This window comes from Gordionus sp. m RMFG-2023, chromosome 1, assembly GCF_954871325.1.
Source record: "Gordionus sp. m RMFG-2023 chromosome 1, tfGorSpeb1-WG-v2, whole genome shotgun sequence".
NCBI lineage: Eukaryota > Metazoa > Nematomorpha > Gordioida > Chordodea > Parachordodidae > Gordionus > Gordionus sp. m RMFG-2023.
The window spans coordinates 39215609-39237192 of NC_088775.1; the positions used below are offsets into that span (position 1 = coordinate 39215609).

The 21584-nt window shown below is 24.8% G+C and overlaps 1 long non-coding RNA gene across 1 annotated transcript; it reads right to left on the minus strand.

Moving 5' to 3' along the window:
- Positions 1–19341: 19341 nt before the first annotated feature.
- LOC135922941 (uncharacterized) lies at positions 19342–20070 on the minus strand. Its single transcript, XR_010571075.1, has 5 exons — positions 19986–20070; positions 19809–19880; positions 19692–19761; positions 19473–19544; positions 19342–19425 (listed from the first exon to the last, which is right to left on the minus strand). It is a non-coding gene; the product is annotated as an uncharacterized LOC135922941 (long non-coding RNA).
- Between the last annotated feature and the right edge of the window lie 1514 nt (positions 20071–21584).

Here is a 21584-nt window from a genome sequence, read left to right on the forward strand (position 1 = left end):
CATTTTTACTTATAAAAGAATTTTTTTAAATATGGTATCTGAATAATGGAAATATTTTATAAAAGACAAAGATAATTTTACAAAATGCGTTATCTGCGGAATCATCTGAGTTATCCTTCAGTACGGCAGGGAATAATACTCCATATCGTAGAAGCTTATTGCCAGAAAATCTAGAGGCTTATTTATTTAAAAAAATCTAATATATTATAATTTTATATATTAAATACAATATTATAATTCATATCAACATAAAATGGATATATTATCAAATATATGTTTTTTAATTATAGTCTTAATTGTAGAAATAAAAAAAATTAAATGCATAATTTGATTTTTTGCATAAAAAATATTGATTTCTTAATTACATTTGGTTCAAAGGGAGGTGGTGAAAAATCAATATAAATATCGAATCGGTATCAGTATCGGTTCGAGTTTGAAGAAATATCGAATCGGTGAAAAATATATGGATCGACACAACCCTAAATATAAGCAATTTTATACTACAGTATTGGACTAGGAACCAACATTAGAAACTCAAGATTAACAAAATATCGCTATTGGTTCAAAGTATTATATTGAGTTTTTTATATCTTCTATTTCTTGTTTTAGTATTGTTATTTCTTGTTTTAGTATTGCTATTGGTTTGACTATAATTGTTAATAAATTTAAAGAATAAAAAATAGTGATTTTAAAAAGCTTTGTTAAAATAATATATATATACGAAAGTGGCATAGCCAGGATTTATCCAAAAACAAAATTTTACAGAGAATTTCATTATAGATTTTATTTATTATTAAAATACTATATATAACTCCCATTATTTAACCAGCTCTGTTGAGCATTAAGCGCTCTTGTTTGTCTGATCAAATTTTGAAATCAATTGTTGCTAAAAATAAATAAAAAATTGTTACATAAAGATGTTATCTTATAATATATTATTTTTGTATAATTTTATTTATATTATAATTAAATTAATATTTTTTTTTATAAAATGATCTTTTATATTCTTTTTGTATAGTTTTATTTTATTATATATTGTCGGAAAAAAATCGAGAAGCCCGTTACTTTTTTGAAAAGTCGGTAACGCGCGTTCCTTTTTTCAGATGTAACGAGTAACGGTAACGCGTTTTATTTTGTAGTAACATTTACAGAACTAATATTATTTAACATATTCTTCTTAACATCAAAATTTCACCAATTTTTTTGTCCCCTAAAAAACCATTTTTTTCATCTGGACCATATTTGCCACATATCTCACCTTTAACACAATTATTTTTCATATCAATCAATTTATATACTGATACATAACTTTGATTATATCTTTCAATTCTTGGAGGATAACTACGGATCTTTCCACACATTCCGGACGATCACATTGATTATCCTTTACAATTTTAACCACTTCTGGTTCACCATTCTTGATTTCATTTAAAACTAATCCAAGTCCAATAGTTTTATTAAATATTATCCGACACTATAGTGTCTTTCCTTAAATTACTATATACCTTTCACGACATCGGTACACTATTTATTAAAATTTTCTATGTAATTAATAGTAAATATATTATTAAAAATAATACTATCATGTGATTACTTAATCCAATTCGTTAAGGTTTTTATACAAAATTATATAACCAAAATTCTTATAGGTAAAAACTTCATCAAAAATATGAGGCTCATTATAATAATCAAAATACCAGTCTATTACAAAAATTTAACTTACCTTAAAATTGCCTTGTTAAAAATTTTTTTATATAGAAATATTTATTAAAACCGAATTAAATCGGAATTCGAATCCGCTGATCACGAGCACCACTTTCTAAGCCCTCAAACTTACTTTAGCTCGAAAATATATAACTTCTTACAACACTTTAATCGAACTCAACTTACTCTTAAATAGATGTAGCCTAATTTTTTACACTTTTGGTTTGAATGACACTTGACGATTTTTTAAATTATATTTTTATTAATTTTATATTACACTCTAGAGAAATAATTACGAATTTTAAACATTTTTAAAAGGAAAAATTTGTTTTTGCATCAAAAATAATAATGAATAAAAAAATATCATCTCGATTATAAAAAAAAACTATATAATGATTGTCATTTACTTTTAATAACAATATTTTTTCCTTTTTTCATCAATCAACAATATCTAATATCGCTGAATGGCATTTTATATATACAAATGTATATAATTATTTATAAAATAACCGAGGTAGGTATTACGTCATAGGAAATGAAGACCTCAAGTTATGCATAACAGAAAAGATTGCTTAATATTTAAAATTTCGGATTATATTTAACATGAATAAATTTTTTTGAAATATAATGTGAAGAAAAAAAGGATTGTGATAATATTGATATATTTTTTAAAAAAAGATGAAATGAAAATTATGGATATGAAACATTTTGCTCATGTTTAAAAAAAAATACCTCAACTTGAGCGATGATCAACAATATAAATCCTTCCTAAGATCACTTAATTTCAACAACTCTGGCCATGAATGATTAGATTCATATCCCAGCATTTTAATTAACCAGCTAGTATATAACGACATTTTTCGTTATGCAATCAATTTGCGCTTGGGAGCACCTTTCCTAAACCATTATATTTACATCAATCGGCAGACGCGTATGGGAGACACACTCTCCACTGTAAGTTTATATCAAAAATCAGTCGACATGATAAAATAAATAAAATAATAGCTTCTTTTTTAAATAAGCCAATTTTCCCTGTAAGAACCGACATCTTTTTAGATAAAAACGCCCTGACGGCAAAACAATCGTACATTTTTTAATGGGAAAGCATTTAATGTGGGATTTTACCTGCATTGATCCCATGGCCCCATCTAATAATTTGCATGATCCCCTTAACAGAACCGAATCTCTAAAAAATATAAAATACTCACACCTAATGTATGAACCACTTTGTTCCCATAGCAGCTTCATCAACCTGCTCTTTTGGACAAGTGGCATTAGATCTCTTCAAAATAATAACCTAATCAATAAAAAAATCATATCTTTCTCCATAAGCAGAAAATTGCCGTATCTATAATTAGATCTAATTATCAAATATTTAAAACATCATTGCCCGACCTGGGCACTTATTTTTTTAAAAAATGTTTTTCTTTTTATAAAAATCAGAGACCTGCAGGCCCGGCCCTAAACCCGGCCCGCTGAAATCGGGCCGGGCCTAAGATTGTTAAACCTGGGCCGGGCCGGGCCTTAATATTTTTTATAAAAATTTTTACATTATGAGTTAATGGTTATAAATATTATATTATAGTTATGATTAATATAATATTGGGTGATGGTTAACACTACCCACAGATCGATCTAATTATTAATTTCCTGCAAATTTATTCAAAGTATTAATATATTTTTTTATAATTCATATCTAAATTTTTACAACATATTTTACCAAAACAATCAAATAAAGGAATATCTTAAATAAGCCACAATATTCAAGTATTATTAATATATTTTTTTATAATTCATATCTAAATTTTTAGAATATATTTTACCAAAACAATCAAATAAAGGAATATCACTTCTTAAAGTTTGTAATACCTAAAGGAGAAATAAAATTGATTTTACTTAATATAAAGCATTTTTTAATTAAAAAATTTGTTTTACACAAGTATCATTTTATTTCTCTTTTTCTCTGTCCCAAATTCAAGCAATTACGTATGTAGTCAGGGACAGATCGCAAAATGACGGTAAACTATATAAAAGATTATATTAAATTACAAGAGGCTCAGGAAGTAAATGAAATACCATCGACCAGTCAAATTACGACTGTTGTTAAACAAACTGAATCATTTTATGACAAATGGGGCGATGGTAATTCTGGCAATATGTCAATACCCGATGATGAATATTATAATTACATAAATAATAGATAAAACATTTAAGGTGGATAATTTGTTAGTGGTGGGCGGCTCATCAAAACGAATTTCCAATTTTAGCAAAATTGGCAATTCCTGCTTTAAGTGCAAGCTGTGAGCGGAATTTTTCCACTACTGGGAGAATTCTTGAAGAAAGAAGAAGTAATCTTCAACCTGAAAAGGTAGATATGCTTCTCTTTCTTCATGATAATTTGTGATTTTTAATATCTTGAGTATAGGGTTTCGTCAATCATGCTGGTTTTTTACTTTGCAAACTGTCAAATAATTATTGCATTTATTATATTTACCTTGAATCATGAAAGTTTTTAATCCAACATTTTTCATTATTTTTTTTTACAATATTATATAATATAATTATCTTCTTTTATGGTAAAATACCTCATAGGTAAATTTTTGTGTATACCAGGTCGAATATAATTTTAAAAAATTCCGAGCCGGGCCTGAAATTTTTAAATCCGGGCCGGGCCGTAAAAAATTTTTTTAAAAAATATCCGGGCCGGGCCGGGCCTTAAATTTTTAAATCCGGGCCGGGCCGTAAAAAATTTTTTTAAAAAATATCCGGGCCGGGCCTAAAAAATTTAAAACCGGGCCGGGCTGGGCCGTGCAAATGGTACCTCTGCAGGTCTCTGATAAAAATATACATTTATATCAATCTTTTTTTTTAACTAAAACTTATATTATGACATATTTTATTATATTCTTTATATTATAATGTTAATTTTTGAATAATAATATTTTATCATATGTATATAAATTTTAATAAAAAATTGAATTTTTTTTAAAAAAAAATTTTTTTTAAATGAAATGAAAATGATAAATATGAAACATTTTGCTAATGTTTAAAAAAAATGAAATTAAAATTATGGATATGAAACATTTTGCTAATGTTTAAAAAATAAAATTATAAATATGAAACATTTTACTATGTTTAAAAAAAATGAAATGAAAATTATGGATATGAAACATTTTGCTAATGTTTAAAAAATAAAATTATAAATATGAAACATTTTACTATGTTTAAAAAAAATGAAATGAAAATTATGGATATGAAATATTTTGCTAATGTTTAAAAAATAAAATGAAAAATTATAAATATGAAACATTTTGCTAATGTTTAAAAAATAAAGTGAAAATTATAAATATGAAACATTTTGCTAATGTTTGAAAAAAATGAAATGAAAATTATGGATATGAAACATTTTGCTAATGTTTAAAAAAATAATAAAATGAAAATTATAGAAATGAAACATTTTGCTAATGTATAAAAGAAAAAATGAAAAGAAAATCATGGATATGAAATGTTTGAATGTTGCATATAAAAAAGAGTGAAAAACAAACCCTTTTTAAAAGTGGAGGGTCCAAGGGTTTTAGGTGTCATAGAAAATTCAAATTTTATTACCTTTTTTTTGTGGAATCATTTATTTTATCTTCGCTTTTTTCTTTTAACTTTCTTCCTTCCTGGATTTACATTTCATTTAGAGATTGATATCATAAATTATTTACTAGTGTAGGTAATAGTATTATTATGTAAATTTATTAATAGATTTCCCCATAAATATATATTGCATCAGATGTGCAGCCCATACTCTACAATTAGCTATTAATTTTAAAAAATAATCACTTTAAAACAGAGTTGTACATTTGCTCAAAATAAAAAGATCTTCAAAGATCGTAAAATTTGAAGATCTTTTACTTTTAAAAAATTTTGAGCAACGATCTTCAAAGATCGAGATCTTTTGAAGATCTTTTATTTTTAAAAATTTTTTAACAGCGATCTTCAAAGATCTAGATCTTTGAAGATCTTTTATTTAAAAATATTTTTGATCAACGATCTTCAAAGATCTTCATATTTTATAATGTTTTATTTTTTTGATATTATTTTTTGAAGTAAATGGATTAGTAAGCATAAGCATGTTAAATTAAAATAAAAATTTAATAAAGATGTACCGACAATTTTCATAATCGTTATTTTAAACTTTTTTCGACATATATGGGTAAAAAAAAATTTATATAAAAAAAAATTTATATTATAATTTCAATGAAGATGTAATGTATTAAAAAGTGGAAATTGTAATAATCGTTATTTTTAACTTATTTGATTTATTATATCCTAAATTAAATAGGTTATAATTTTTAATATTAAGATGTAAAAATAAAATTTCAATGAAGATGTACCATAGAAAAGTGACAATTGTTATAATCGTTATTTTTGAAAATTTTTTTAAAGCATAGCATAGATTTTATATTGTTAACATGTTAAATTAAAATTTCTGTGAAGATGAACCACAGGAAAGTGACAATTATCATAATCGTTATTATTGAACTTTTTTAAATTTTTTTAAAGCAAATGGGTAAAAATAGATATTGTTAATATGTTTTAAATTAAAATTTCAGTGAAGATGTACCACAGGAAAATGACAATTGTCATAATCGTTATTTTTGAACCTTTTTAAAATTTTTTTAAAGCAAATGGGTAAATGAAGATATTGTTAACATGTTAAATTATAATTTCAGTGAAGATGTACTACAGGAAAGTGACAATTGTCATAATCGTTATTATTGAACCTTTTTAAATTTTTTTAAAGCAAATGGGTAAATGAAGATATTGTTAACATGTTAAATTAAAATTTCAGTGAAGATGTACTACAGGAAAGTGACAATTATCATAATCGTTATTATTGAAATTTTTTTAATTTTTTTAAAGCAAATGAGTAAAAATAGATATTATTAATATGTTAAATTAAAATTTCAGTGAAGATATACCATAAATAATCTTTATTTTTGATTTTTTTATATATAAAATTGAAAACTGATAATTGTCATATGTAATATTTTTAAACTCTTTTTATTAAACAAGGTTAGAATAAAGATATTTTGAAAATTATTTATTATTTCAAAATTATTAAAAAAATATATTGTTAACCAGGTTTGTTGTTAATAAGGTCCTATCCCATTTAATTTAAAAAAATAACCGATCTAATTTTTTTTAATAAAAAATATTGGCTCATTATGTTTCTTAAATTTTTGATGGCTTTTAGATTGTAAAATATTAAAAAGTGGTGCCTTCTAACTTCTATAATTTGAGCGTTATTTAAGTAAAGTCGTGCTTTTACAATGTACAACGACATTAAACAGCAAGAACTCAAATTTATATTACGAGCCAAATATATTTATGGATTGTCAAATTCTTGGTTTTTTAGTTTTGACAAAATAATAGACCTGACCTAACTTATTCAATTGGATAGATTTAGTTTTTTTTATACTGAAAATATTTTATATTTTTTTTATTTTAGTCTATCAATTCGAGTCGCGAAAGGCAGTTTTAAATATGAATATTTATTGTAAACCTAGCATATAAATATTTCTCCTTTTAAAATTCAACCCATACTTTTTGATCCTTCACTATAAAGGTGGAAAAAAATCCCTTAACTACAAAGGTGGGGTCTATTTTATCCCAAATTTTGATTAATATCTCAGAACATATTAAAACTTGAGATCTACAAATACAATTTTGAATATATATTCAAATATTATTGGAAATAATAAATACAAAATCTTAGATTAATAGTTTTCTAAAAACAGTTATGCAAATTTTACTAAAGTTACTAAAATAAAAATTTTTTTCTGAGACCTTTCTTTAATTATATTTTGATCACCATAAAGTATTTAAAAAAATGCAAATTTTATTATATATTTTATTAAATGAATGTCGAATATAGATAATTATATAAATTTTATAAAAACATATCAAATATTAAATAAAATACTAATCATCAAATATCATGTAAATTTTTGTACTAACATTCACGACAAAATGTATGCATATGATCTAATGAATTTTTAACAATTTAAACAAATAAATGTTGTTTTTACCTCCTTCACTCTTGGACAATCTTTACATACTCCCTTTTTATTAGTTGGAATATGTTTTTCATCAGTTATATTGAGAATATCCCCAATGTTGTTACGTATTAATCTACATATACTACTCTCTAATTGTCCCATACATAATATTTCTCTATAAAATCAAGATCTACAAAATAATTCTCTACAAAATAATTCTCTACATTCATTTTAAAATCATTCTCTATAAACGACATTCTCTATAAAACCATTTGTTATAAATGCATTCTCTATAATTGTTTTCTTCTCTATAAATGTTTCTTCTAAAATTTGTTACAAGGTTTTACAATGGATTCGACGATATAATAATTAGCTAATTTTAAATATTATTAAGGAATGTGTATATTATACCTAATCGCTACAGAAGAAATCGAAGAATTAGCGGATCCGGTAGCTCAAACCTCCGTTGATATAATAGATTGGTGGTCTAGAAACTCGAAACGTTTCCAAAGCTCTCGACAATGGCCAAAGATTGCTTATCCCAACAAATTACTTACGTCACTAGCATACGTATTTTTTTTAGGGCCACTATTACTAAGAAAAGGAATCGAATGCCAGCGACAACGTTGAAAAAATGTCTATGTGTGAATTCATGGAATATTAACGTTTTAAATTTGAGTGAAGAATATTTTATATAATTTGTTATTTTTCCATTGTTTGTTACTCAATTTATGCATATAAATTTTTATTTTTTATTTATGAAAATAATAAACATATTGATAATGTGGTTTATATATTTTGCATTTGCAAATTTTTACTTATAAATTATTAAAAAGCCTACTTACGATAAATGAATATAAAAGATATCTTTTATAAATTGAAATTTTTTTAATTCCTTAGCATCTCTTAAGATCTAAATGTTTCAAAATTTTGTCTATGATAATATTCGTAAGCACGAATATTATGCTTTTGGATAAGTCATCCACATAATTACCAAAAAAAATAAATTTAAAATTATATATTATAATGACGCATTAGTGTTAGAAATAATTTAGCGGTTTAGCAAAGCCCACTAACACTCACTTTAATAATCGTGATTTAAATATGAACATAATAAATGTTTATAAAACTCACAAATTATAAAAAATAGTTCAATTAAATATTATATCCACAATCTTAAATCAAATGCTAATTATAATCTTGTGTTTCAAATTTTGCAAATTTGATATAAAAAATTTATAGTAATTACTAGAGGTCTGCATTGGGCGAGTTTGGGTAGGTATAAAATTTTTAAGAAGGGGGCGGGTTAAAAAATTTTAAATTTTTGTTATTTAAAATCATTTAAGTAAATATTAATAAAAAATTGTTCTCATGAACTTTTTTGGATATTAAAAATTAAAATGTCCTCTGGTACCTGGAACCATTATTTGGTATCATAAAAACATTTTTCTTAAAATAAATAAAATTTTTGTAAATTAAAAATTAAAATTTCATTTTATGGTAATGTTATAAAACTTTTTTCTTAAAATAAATAAACTTTTTTTACAATTTTCTTTTTTGGGAAGAATGAATATTTCTGCCTTCTATTGTTTTATTTTATTAATGATTTGTTTATCCTTATATGTGCCGGTTTCATTTTTATTTTCTTTATATAATATATAAATTTTATTTTTTATAACATAATTTTTAACATAAAAATATTTTTTAATTTAATTTTTATTTTAAAATTATTTAATGAATAAAGAATATATATCTAAAATAATAATAAATAATTTTTACAAGTTAGAAGAAAATGAATTAGATAATAATAAACTCAAATCTTCAATATGGAAATAATTTAAAATCATTTTCGATAAAAATGACAAAAAGCTAGATTGAATTTGCTATATTGCGAATCCATCTATAAATATAATAACAAAAGTGGTATATCCTTTTTCCTTCGGCATCAATGTTCATCTGCAAATTATGAAGATTTGATGTATAATAAACAAAATAACTAGATATTTCAAAAAAGTAAATTCTCAATTTAACAAACAGATAAAATCGGGTCTAATTGCCAATTTTGTAAAACACTGTGTTAGAGTCATTAGGTATTATAATTATTATTAAATTATTCTAATCTTTTTTAAGCCATTCAGGGATATGGATTTGTAAATTTTTCAGAAAAATTTGTCGACTTAGGAGCCACATATGGAAAATTGGATGTCGAAAAAATTATTCCGTATCCCACAACAGTTAGCAAGGAACGTAGCCAAAATTACTGAGGATCTTAAGGAAATATTATTTCCTAAAACTAGAGAAATGAAAAAAATTTGCTCATATACTACTGATATGTGGTGTGATGATTTTACTTAACCTGATTACAGATCTCTATCAATCCATTTTTTATAAAATTGGACATTAAAAAAAAATTCTTTTTATTTCGCAATTTCAAGAAGAAAAAAAAACGAGAAAGAATATTCTTAATATTAAAAATTTCTTAAAAACTTGGTCTACCTCCGGAATATTTTCCCAAGCTCATCTTTGTAACGAACTAAGGCGTAAATATTAAGAAAGCGTTGGAAAGTTAAATTTTTTATTAATTTTATAAAATTTATCTATATTAGGTAGATATTATAATAATTTTTGAGAAATTTTTATACAACTAAATAAAAAACATTCATATTTAGAGAACTATATTTTCTGTTTATTTTTTTAATTATTAGATTTAATAGACTAAACTATTCAGCACATAAGTTGAATACAAAATTCGCAATATTTTGGAAAATTCTCCCGAGATTAATAATATTTTAGCAACTGCAAAATCGTTGACCACTTATTTCAAACAAAGTGGCAACGCAAAATATCTGAGACGTTACAATAAAATATTTATATAAGAAGAAATACAAAGCATAAGATACTTCAAAGCATTTATATAATGTATGATGAGATTTTATTGTTCTTACTATCTAGCGATATGACTGAAAAAATGCGATCTATGGAAAAGGAAGGTTTAAAAACACTGATAGATTATTTGAAGCCATATAAAGATGCAACTAATGTACTTGAGAAAGACTGAAGATACTACAGAACGTTCTTATATGGTATGAAAATTAATATTTTGAGATTTATGCCCATTTTTTCTTTATTTTTTAAAAAAAATTAGGTATAATTTTCTACATGAGCACAGTCAAATAAATATGGATATAATGGAAAAACAAATTGAAAAAGAAATAGATTTAATAAAGAAAAGAGCTAAAAATTTTATAATTGAAAAATTTGAAATCCATATGTCCATAAAATTTCAACATTTATATCAAAGTTCCCATAAATGAGGATGTTGTCGTCAAAAGAAATTAATAAAGTAAAAAAAAATTGAAAACATGTTGGATTTGATTTGCACAAAAGAAAATAACATCGATGTGGATGAAAATCTGATTTTACCTGTTTCCCCAAAAGCAAAGAGAATTCAATTAAAGGGCATCAATAAATTGTAAAATTCGCTTAGCTACTTATTAAATGTAATGTTTGAAATAAATAGCATCCGCGTCAAAACGACAACATATGGGAGGATAAGGTTGTTACAGAGGAGAGTACCGTACCTAATGGCCTAACAAAATATTTAAATCTTAAAGTAACCTGTTTTGATATGTATAATTTAGTAAAATTTTAAGCTGCATTTTACAATTAATTTAAATTTTAAATTACTTTTTAAATTTATTATTACTGGTTTCACTTTTTTAAAGTGTTGATTGATTGATTTTTTATTTAAATTGTTATTATAGCCTTAAAATATATATTTCGTTTAAATTGTTTTTTTTTATAATACATATATATTTATACCTTATTTTATGTTTATTTTTAGTATCATTTTTTAGTTTTAGAATAAAATAATTATAACTTAAAACCGTTTTTCTTACCATCGTTATTGTTATATAACATGGTGCCCCGGAATGACAACTCACAATGATATATAAAAAAATCTCATATATATTGTGCATATGCCGATAAATGACACACACACAAAATTATGACACGGATGATTCAACTGGGAAGGAGAATTACTAAACATTAAACTAGACGAATCTATCATGGATATGAGTTGTTATAAATGGAAATGATTACTAAAATTGGGTATATGAACTTACAAGAACCAAAATGATAGTTAGACAATAGGTTATGAATTCTATAGAGTAAAACCAATGACGATTTATAAAATATTCTAAATCCAAGTAAAAAAAAAAGGAAAGTTATTATAAAATTCCAATATAACTTAATAAAATAACTTAATAAATTAAATATAAATCAGTCATAATGGACATATATGAATAATTAGATAACCTACCCATAGATATTTTTCGTATTTTTGATTTCTGGGATAATGACCAAAAGTGGTAATTAACTAAATTGACTAAAGATAAATTCTTAGCCACAATTAAAAAATATTACGTAAATAGGCCGTATTTAATTCAATTCCCAGATCATAATAGATTTCATATTGACAAAATTCAGTCTAAAAAAAATTATAATACTAGTGACAGGTTATTATAATAATAATATAAATAATAATTATAACAAAAGAAATTAAAACGATTATAAACCTAATGAGCATTTTAAAAACAACTTAGGACGAAACTTTGTTAAAAGATATGATATTAAATAATAAAAATTGCAACAATTATAATTTTAGATATTATGAAAATTGTAATTGTAGAGACTATCCCATGATGAGAAAAATAAATTAGACAATAAATATGATAAAGAAACACATTATAATAAAAGAAATTATAAATCTCTTAGTAATGAAAAATTGAAAAATATTGAATTAAAACCAAAAATTCAAAATGAAAGAGATTCTTATGAACTAATAGAGATAAATTATATAATAAAATTTGAAATATTCCTGATAATAGAAAAAAAGGAAATAAACATTAAAGAAAACAATGAAACAAAGTTTAAGAAAATAAAAAAATTAAAAAAACCCTTACTAAATACAATAAAAAAAATTGAGACTTATAAATTTGAAGGCAATTAAAAGTATCACTAAAAGAAGTCTTATAAAAACCAGGGTTGGCATGTCGGCCAATTGACCGGAGGAATATTTGACCGGTCAAATACGGTCAAATACTCTAAAATATTAATGGCGAATAAATATTTTGATATAATTAACTAGTATGCATTAAAAGCATGTTTATCAATCTTATTAGGTTACAATTATTTAAAAAATTATTTGTATCATGAATTGTTAAAAACAAAAGAATTTTTTTATTGTTAAAATATAAATATGTAATTTTCCTAAATATAGTAATATTTTTAGTTATTTTTTTGCCTAATCATTGCCGTTTCTCGCCTTCTTCATTTTTTTCAATTCATTTTTCTTAAAAAAAATAAAAATACCCGATTTATTATAATCATAATAAATAATTTTTTCATTCTTATTTTTTAATAAATTTAAATTTTATTTAATATTTAGCCGAGTATAAATTATATTAATTCTCATTTGTTTTACTTACACTTGCTATATTTGGTTTTTAAAATTAATTTTCATTTTAATTGTTCTGGTCAGATTTACGGAATATTATTCAATTCTGGTAAAAAGTTATATATATTATATTATATTTATAATATTAAGAAATTATTGGAATAATTGGTCGATAATTATAAAATAGTTAAGATTGATTAACTTTACAATAATCAAAATCATTTTTTGTTAAATTTTAATATATTAGGGATTATGGTCAAACCAAAGCATCATGTTTGGAAACATTTTCAAGAAGTACGCGATGGTAAATCAGTTAAAGCGGTGTGCAAGTTTTGCAAGATGTCCTATATCACCCACGTTGATAGAATGGTCAAACATTTATAGCTGTACTATGTGCCCTGTTATAATTAAGGAAAAATTTTATTCAAATTCCAAAATATCAACCTCTACAAAAAATATCACAAATGTAATTTGTAATACTTCTAAGTCTAAGTCTAATGAAGAATTGGGTGAAATTAGTGAGAATGATTATCAAATGAACAATATTTTGTCTTGTAACTCAGGAGAATTTGATTCCATTATTTCTAATCAATCTACAAGCAAGGCGATTAAATATAAATCTCAATCTTGTATAACCGGTTTCATAGATAGAATTAATCCCAAAGAAAAAAATGAGCTGGATCAATAGTTTGCAAAGGCTGTATATGCGAGCAATTTACCTTTCCACATCACTGAAAATCCCTACATCCAAGAATTTTTTAAAAAAATACGTCCTATTTACACATTACCCAGGAGAAGGCAGCTGGCTGGATATCTTTTAGACAAAGCGTCAGGTGATATGGAGGTGAGAGTTGCAGATATAATAGATAAAGCTCCTTACTTATCAATTGTATCAGATGGCTGGAGCAACATTAGAAACGAGAGTATTATTAATTTTATGGTGATGACGCCTGTTCCAGTGTTCTACAAATTTCTAAATACTGAGGAAGATCGCCATACGGCAGATTATATTGCCCAGGAATTTAAAAATGTAATTCATGAATTGAATCCGGTAAAAGTATATTCTTTTACTGATAATGCCGCTAACATGAAAGCAGCCTGGAGAATTCTAAAATCTGAATCTATTTATAATCATATACAATGTTATGGTTTTGCAGCGCATACATTGCAGTTATTCTTTCACGATTTTGAACGATTGAACGCCTTCAATGACCATATTTCAATAATTAAAAAAATTGTTAAATTTTTCAAGAATAAACACATACCAGCTGCAGTATTTTCCCGTAATAAGAATCTTCATGGCATACCATCTACATTAAGTACAATTAGCCAAACAAGATGGGCATCGTCAATAAAATGTATGGAACAAATTCAAATATGCAAGAAAGCTCTAAAAGCATCAGTTGTTGAAGAAGCTGTTTGTGATATTTGTCCCATAGAAATTACCAATAATATATTAAACGAAGAATTTTGGACGCCTTTAGCTACCTCATTGTTGAAAGTGCAAGGGGATAAATGTACTTTGGCCCAAGTAAAAAACGAGATGCTTAATTTGGAAAAACACATAATACAATCATGCCATGATTCTATATTTTCTCCATCTCAAGAAAAAGAAAATTAAGGTTATGTTTGAAAAGAGAAAAACTGATTTAAATACATGTGCTCACAATGCTGCTTATTTATTGGACCCCCAATATCAAGGGGAGCATCTTACTAATACTGAATTTGATGAAGCATGTAATATAATACAAGAATTGGGTATTTTACAAGGTGGTGATAATCAAAATATTTTGAGTAATATAGTAAATTTCAGAAGCAAAAGCGGTATATTTAATAGCCATAATATGTGGAAAGTTGTAACTTCCATAAGAAACAATCAAATTTCGGCCTCAAGTTGGTGGAATGCATTTTGCCCACCTTGCCCATTAAGAGAAGTCGCTAATATTTTACTAACATTTCCTAGTTCGACTTCTTCTTCTGAAAGAAATTGGTCGGTTTAGGGCAATATTCACACGAAAAACAAAAATAGATTAAAGGCTTCTACAGCAGGAAAATTAGTAAGAGTGTATCATAATTTAAGATTGATTAAAAATATTAAAGAAAATAATGATTTGAATATGAATCGGAACAAGACTCTGCCACGGAGGGTGAAACATTGACTATAGAATGAATTAAAAAATATTATGATATTTATTATTATACATAGATTTATTATAATATTATATAAATGCAAAATAAAGTTAATATTGGTGTAAAAAACATTTATTTGAATTTGACCATATTTGACCATATTTGACCGGTCAAATATCGGTCAATTGACCGAATTGTATTTGACCGGTCAAATGCACAACCCTGATAAAAACTAAACGTCTTCATCCTAGAATAATACTCAAGGATGTGATGAAGAGATCTTTTTCTAAAAATTTAAAGCTCAAAAAATTATTTTTTACTAAAAACAATCTTATGAATAATTATTATTTCAAAATACTTTTTAAATTAAAAAATAAGGACATAAAGTTTAAATTTCCGAAGAGAGAGATGGATGTACAGACATACATATCATCTCTTATGAAAAATATACATAATATAATATTGATTTTTTTTAAAAAAATAAAATAAAACGCGACCAATTATTTATTTCATTCCAAATATTCAATATATTGAGAAACGTAAAACGCTATTATCTAAAACGCAAAATATATAATATAATATAAAATAAAAATAAAACGCCACCAATTATTTATTTTATTTCTATTCAATATATGATAAATTTATTCTGATTCAATTATTCTTAATCAAATTCGTTAAATTAATTCTATTTCGTTTACTCGATGAATCTTATTCTATAATGACGTTATTCAATAATATCTACATTCTAAAATCTTTTAAAATCTTCATATACATATATTTAATAACAAATAATGATAATAACAATTTTAAAAAAAATTGATAATAATAACCATTGAGATATGAAGCTTACGATTTAAACAAGCCAACGATTGAGACGACATATGCAACAACTTGACAATCAAAATGATGAATCATTTGTATGACAAGCCTGCTATGACAGCTCAGATGGATTGTGGGAATGCTTTTCAGAAGAAGGGGAATGTTTGATTTTTTATTTAACTTAAATTGTTATTATAGCCTTAAAATATATATTTCGTTTAAATTGTTTTTTTTATAATACATATATATATACTTATTTTATATTTATTTTTAGTATCATTTTTTAGTTTTAGAATAATATAATTATAACTTAAAACCGTTTTTCTTACCATCTTTATTGTTATATAACATAAAGATCTCACTTGAGGAAGAGGATATACTTCAAACGGATATCCTACTTTGGTGGAAACGACAAGAAAGAGATTTGCCAAAGCTACCAAGATTAGCAAGATAAATATTGGCAATTCCTGCAACTAGTGCTTCTTCTGAACCAGGTTTAGCATTGCTGGAAGGTTTTTAGAACATTGAAGAAAGTGTTTGAATCCAGAAAATGTTAATTCAATATTATTTTTGCATTATAATTATATACTAGTAAATAGCCCGCAAAAATGACAGGGAATGAGAATTTTCTTCGTTCTTTTACGGAAGATGTTACCTTTTATTTAAAAACCATAATTTTTATATTTTTTACCTCCCCTTTCATGTCAAGTCCAACCCATTAATACTAAGAGTGAATACTATTTATTGATTGAAAATTATTTGTTATAATTGATTACCTATAGCTAATATTTAATATTATAAAATCCCAAGCCAGGTCCAAGCCCGTTATATTTTTGAAAATTTCTCCAAACACGAGTCAAGACCATAATAATTTTGGTAGTTCAGAACTAAAATAAAATTTTAAAAAAATCGTAATGCATTAATCAGAGATCCTCATGGTCCTTTTTTTGATCAGGCCCAGCCTAGGCCCGGGAAAAATTTCCTTAGTCAATGTCTGACTCATATTATATATTAAAAAATTTTCAAGGGTCCAAGACATTAATAATTTTGAAAAATATTTAATTTAGAAATTTCTCAAACCTGGTTCAAACCATAATAATTTTGAAAATTCCAAGCCAGGCCCATAATAATTTGTAAAAGATTTTCCCAACCCAGGTCCAAGCCGATATTAATTTTGAGTAATATTTTCCAAGCCCAGCCAAACCCATAATAATTTTGAAAATTTTTTCCCAAGACCGGAGATAGTTAAATTTTTAATTGATTTATCATAGCCCGGCCTTAGTCTGGAGTAAGTGCAGCCTGGGAATTATAAATGCCATGAAATCAGATATTCCCATGAATAACAAATGGCGAAGGATCACAAATCAGGAGATATCAGAGTTTAAATAAAAATATAATATGAGTATCGGGTTAAGAATGGATATTAAAAAAATATTATTAATTTATGTTTTGCCAATATAAATGAGTATATTTTCATAGGTTAATTAATTGTACAAATATTTACTATATATAATAAGTATATATGTGAATTAAGATAAATATTGTTTGGAGAACGATCGTAGAGAATATAATTTGTTTTTAAATATTTAAAAAAGCAACGATTTTCCATTTTGAATTGGAATTTTCCCCTTTTTATTGGATCTTTTACTTTTTTGATAGAACCTTTTCCTTTTTGATCAAACTTTTAATGGGAAATTAATGGTGCTTGAAAGAAAGTAGCAATCCAGAATCAGTTGGAATTAAACTTTTTTTAAGAATGATAGGAAGAAAGGGAAAAGAAAAATAGAAAGAAGCAGAAGAAATGAAAGGAATTGGGAAAGGGAAGGAAAAAAGAAAGATAGAAAGGTAAACGGGGTAATGGAAAGTGAAATAAAAAATAGAGAAAAAGGGAAAGTGAAATAAAAAAATAGAAAAAAAGGGAAAGAAATAAAACCTGGAAAGGAACAGTGAGAGGATAAGGTAAATAGAAAGAAAATGAAAAGGCAAGGAAAGAGAAAGAAAAAAAATAAAGGAAAGGAAAAGGTTCTAATGAAAAGAAGGGGGGGGGGGTTGTAGGATTGTTAAAATCTGATTTAGGTCGTTTAACCCAACTATTTTAGCCAAAATAATATGTAAGACTGAAGATTTTGCTAGTAGATGGCAAAAATGTTTGCACCTATATTTTACCAATTCTTGAGGCTTATATAATATTATTTTGCCTAAAATAATAATAGGGTCATTTTTATAAATCGACTCAAATCAGTTTTAAAAACCCTATAAAAATTGAAAAATAAAGAAAAAAGGTAGAAAAGGAACAGGGAAAGGGAAAAGAAAAAAGGAAAGAATAAATACAACTTATTATTATTTTTATTGAAATAAAACATGTTGAGAAGTCAGCTAGTATTAATACCCTTTAGAGAACATATCCAATGTAGTGGATTAATATCCACTGATTGGGAATTTAAACCCGGGGTGGGGGAAAGGTAGGGCACATCCTTGTTGCTAAATCCACCTAACAACACTTTGTCAAAAATGAAAATAGCCACCCTTAATAAAATGAGTATTTAAAATTCCCCTCCTTTTACAATGTTGCTAATGATATTTATGATATATAGCTTTATCATTAATATATAAATATTTATTAGACTATAAAAGTTATTATATTTTGATTTTATAAATTTATAAAAATGCTTTTTTAAAAAATATAAATCTTGAAATTTAAATGATGATTGATCTATTTAAAAATAAAATAAATAAGAAAATTAATTTTGAATATTGTAATATAATTGATATAATGAAAATATTATGTATCATATTACTAATTAGTAGATTGGAAAAGGGGAGTAGGGCAGATCCCTGTTGCTAAATCAGCCAAACAACACATTGGCAAAAATAAAAATAGCCACCCTTAATAAAATGTGTATTTAAAATTCCCCTCCCTTTACAATGTTGTAAATGATATTTATGATATATAGCTTTATCATTCATATATAAATATTTATTAGAGTATAAAAGGTTATTATTATATTTTGATTTTATAAATTTATAAAATGCTTTTTAAAAAAAAATAAATCTTGAAATTTAAATATCTATTTAAAAATAAAACAAATAAGAAAATTAATTTTGAATATTGTATATAATTGATATAATGAAAATATTATGTATTATTGTATATAATTGATATAATGAAAATATTATGTATTATTGTATTTTACATTGGTGAATAATTGTTTTCACTGATAGTAGCTTCTTGATTGAGAGTGATAATATCATCTTCAATAGCTATATAATTGATATATTAAAAATATTGGTATCATATTGTATTTTACATTGAATTGGTGAATAGTTGTTTTCACTGATAGCAGCTTCTTGAGTGAGAGTGGTAATATCATCTTGCATAGCTTTATAATTAATATAATAAAAATATTATGCAAACTTGAAATTTAAATGATGATTGATCTTAAAAATAAAATAAATAAAAAAATTAATTTTGAATTTTGTAATATAATTAATATAATGAAAATATTATTTATCATATTGTATTTTACATTATAGAATAATTGTTTTCACTGATAGCAGCTTCTTCTTGAGTGAGAGTGGTAATATCATCATGAATAGCTTTATAATTGATATAGTAAAAACATTAGTATCATATTGTATTATACATTGAATTGGTGAATAATTGTTTTCACTGATAGCATTTTATTAAGAGAGAGTGGTAATATCATCTTGCATAGCTTTATAATTGATATAAAAAAATATTATGCAAATTTTATAAAGATAAATTAAAATGATTTGTAAAATTTTGTAAAGATAAATTAAAAGAATATATAAGGTTTTACTTTCGCTTCCTACAGTTGCATGGTTAACTGAAATTATAGGCTCATCTGTTAGTATAGATATTGGAAAAAAAATAAAAAAAATAAATACGTAGAGATGACATGACGTAGCGATGACATGATTTAGTGATGACGTAGTGATGACATCGGAAATAATATAGATAATATCAATTTTGTTTTTTTTATTTTTTTCATAAATATTTTATTTGATCAAATAAATTATCCAAAATTTAAATTGAATATTTTTTTATACTTAATATAGTAATTTCCTAAATCATAAAATTTTTGTAGAAGTGTAATGGTGATTTTTTTTTTATAAGATGCTTAAAAATTGAAAGAATGTAATTAAATTTTATAATAGCGGCTTAGATTAAAATTTCTTTTTTAAATAATGGGCGGGCGGGTAAAATTTTTTAGACTAATGGGCTGGTAGGAAAGAAAATTTAGACTAATGGGCAGGCGGGCGGGTATAATTTTTTGAAAATTATGGCGGGCCGGGCGGGCAGTTAAAATTTTTTAAAATATTGGATGGGCGGGCTTATGGTCTAAAAACCCGCCCAATGCAAACCTCTAGTAGTAACATATAACAAAATATATTAAGCATATAGAAGGGCATTTTAAGTTTAGGATAAATTCATTTATCCGAATGTCTTTATTATATCGATCAAAGTTTTTATAAGAAACGATAATACTTTTATTTGTAATTCTTTTGGTATATATACGTTTATATAATTATCCAATTTAACTTCTAATAATATGCAAGATTAACCTCGATAATATAATATTACATGTCGGAATAATATAATATACAAATATAAGGTGACCTTTAAATATATCTTACAATAATAAATATTCAAATGTAACAGTCTTAAATTTAAAAATGGGATACTTGCTCAACTTGCCATCTTTTCTTATCAACTATTAATCCACTAAAAAGTTTTAAATGTATAACTCATTTCTAATGCCAAAAATTTTAAACTCAGCTCAAGTTAAAGAAAAAAGAAAAATATAATATAAAGCAATAACTAGTGTTGTTAAATACAGGTCGGAGTCGAAAAATTGGCTTAAGCTCAAGCCGGCTCAGGAGTTGGCTCAAGCCGGCTCAATGGCTCAAGCCGGCTCAGGAGTTGGCTCGAGTCTAGTTTTGAGCCAACATTTATTAATTTAAATATTTTAAAAGAATATAATAAATATTATTTTTGTTTTAAAATTTTTTTTAAACATAATAATTTATATTATATTATGAAAATGGATTTATTTATTTGATATTTTTTTTAATAAAAAAAAATGCTATGCTGATATTGTAATATTATTTTTGTTAATAATTTATTAGTAATTTTCATGTCATGCCTAAAATTTTAAGCAAAAAGATATTTATTTGTAAGAATTTTAAATTTTCTTTGTAATTGAGGAAATTTTTTGAGAATTTTATTATAAATAAACTATCCTTTAGATGAAATCGTTTATAGTTTTTTTTATATCTTTGTAAAATTATCTATTTTTATGTATATTAAAAGAATTGGTTTTTTCTAAATTATTTTTTAAAAATATTTATTTGCTAACATGTTTAAATAAAACTTCAGTGAAGATGTACCCTAGATA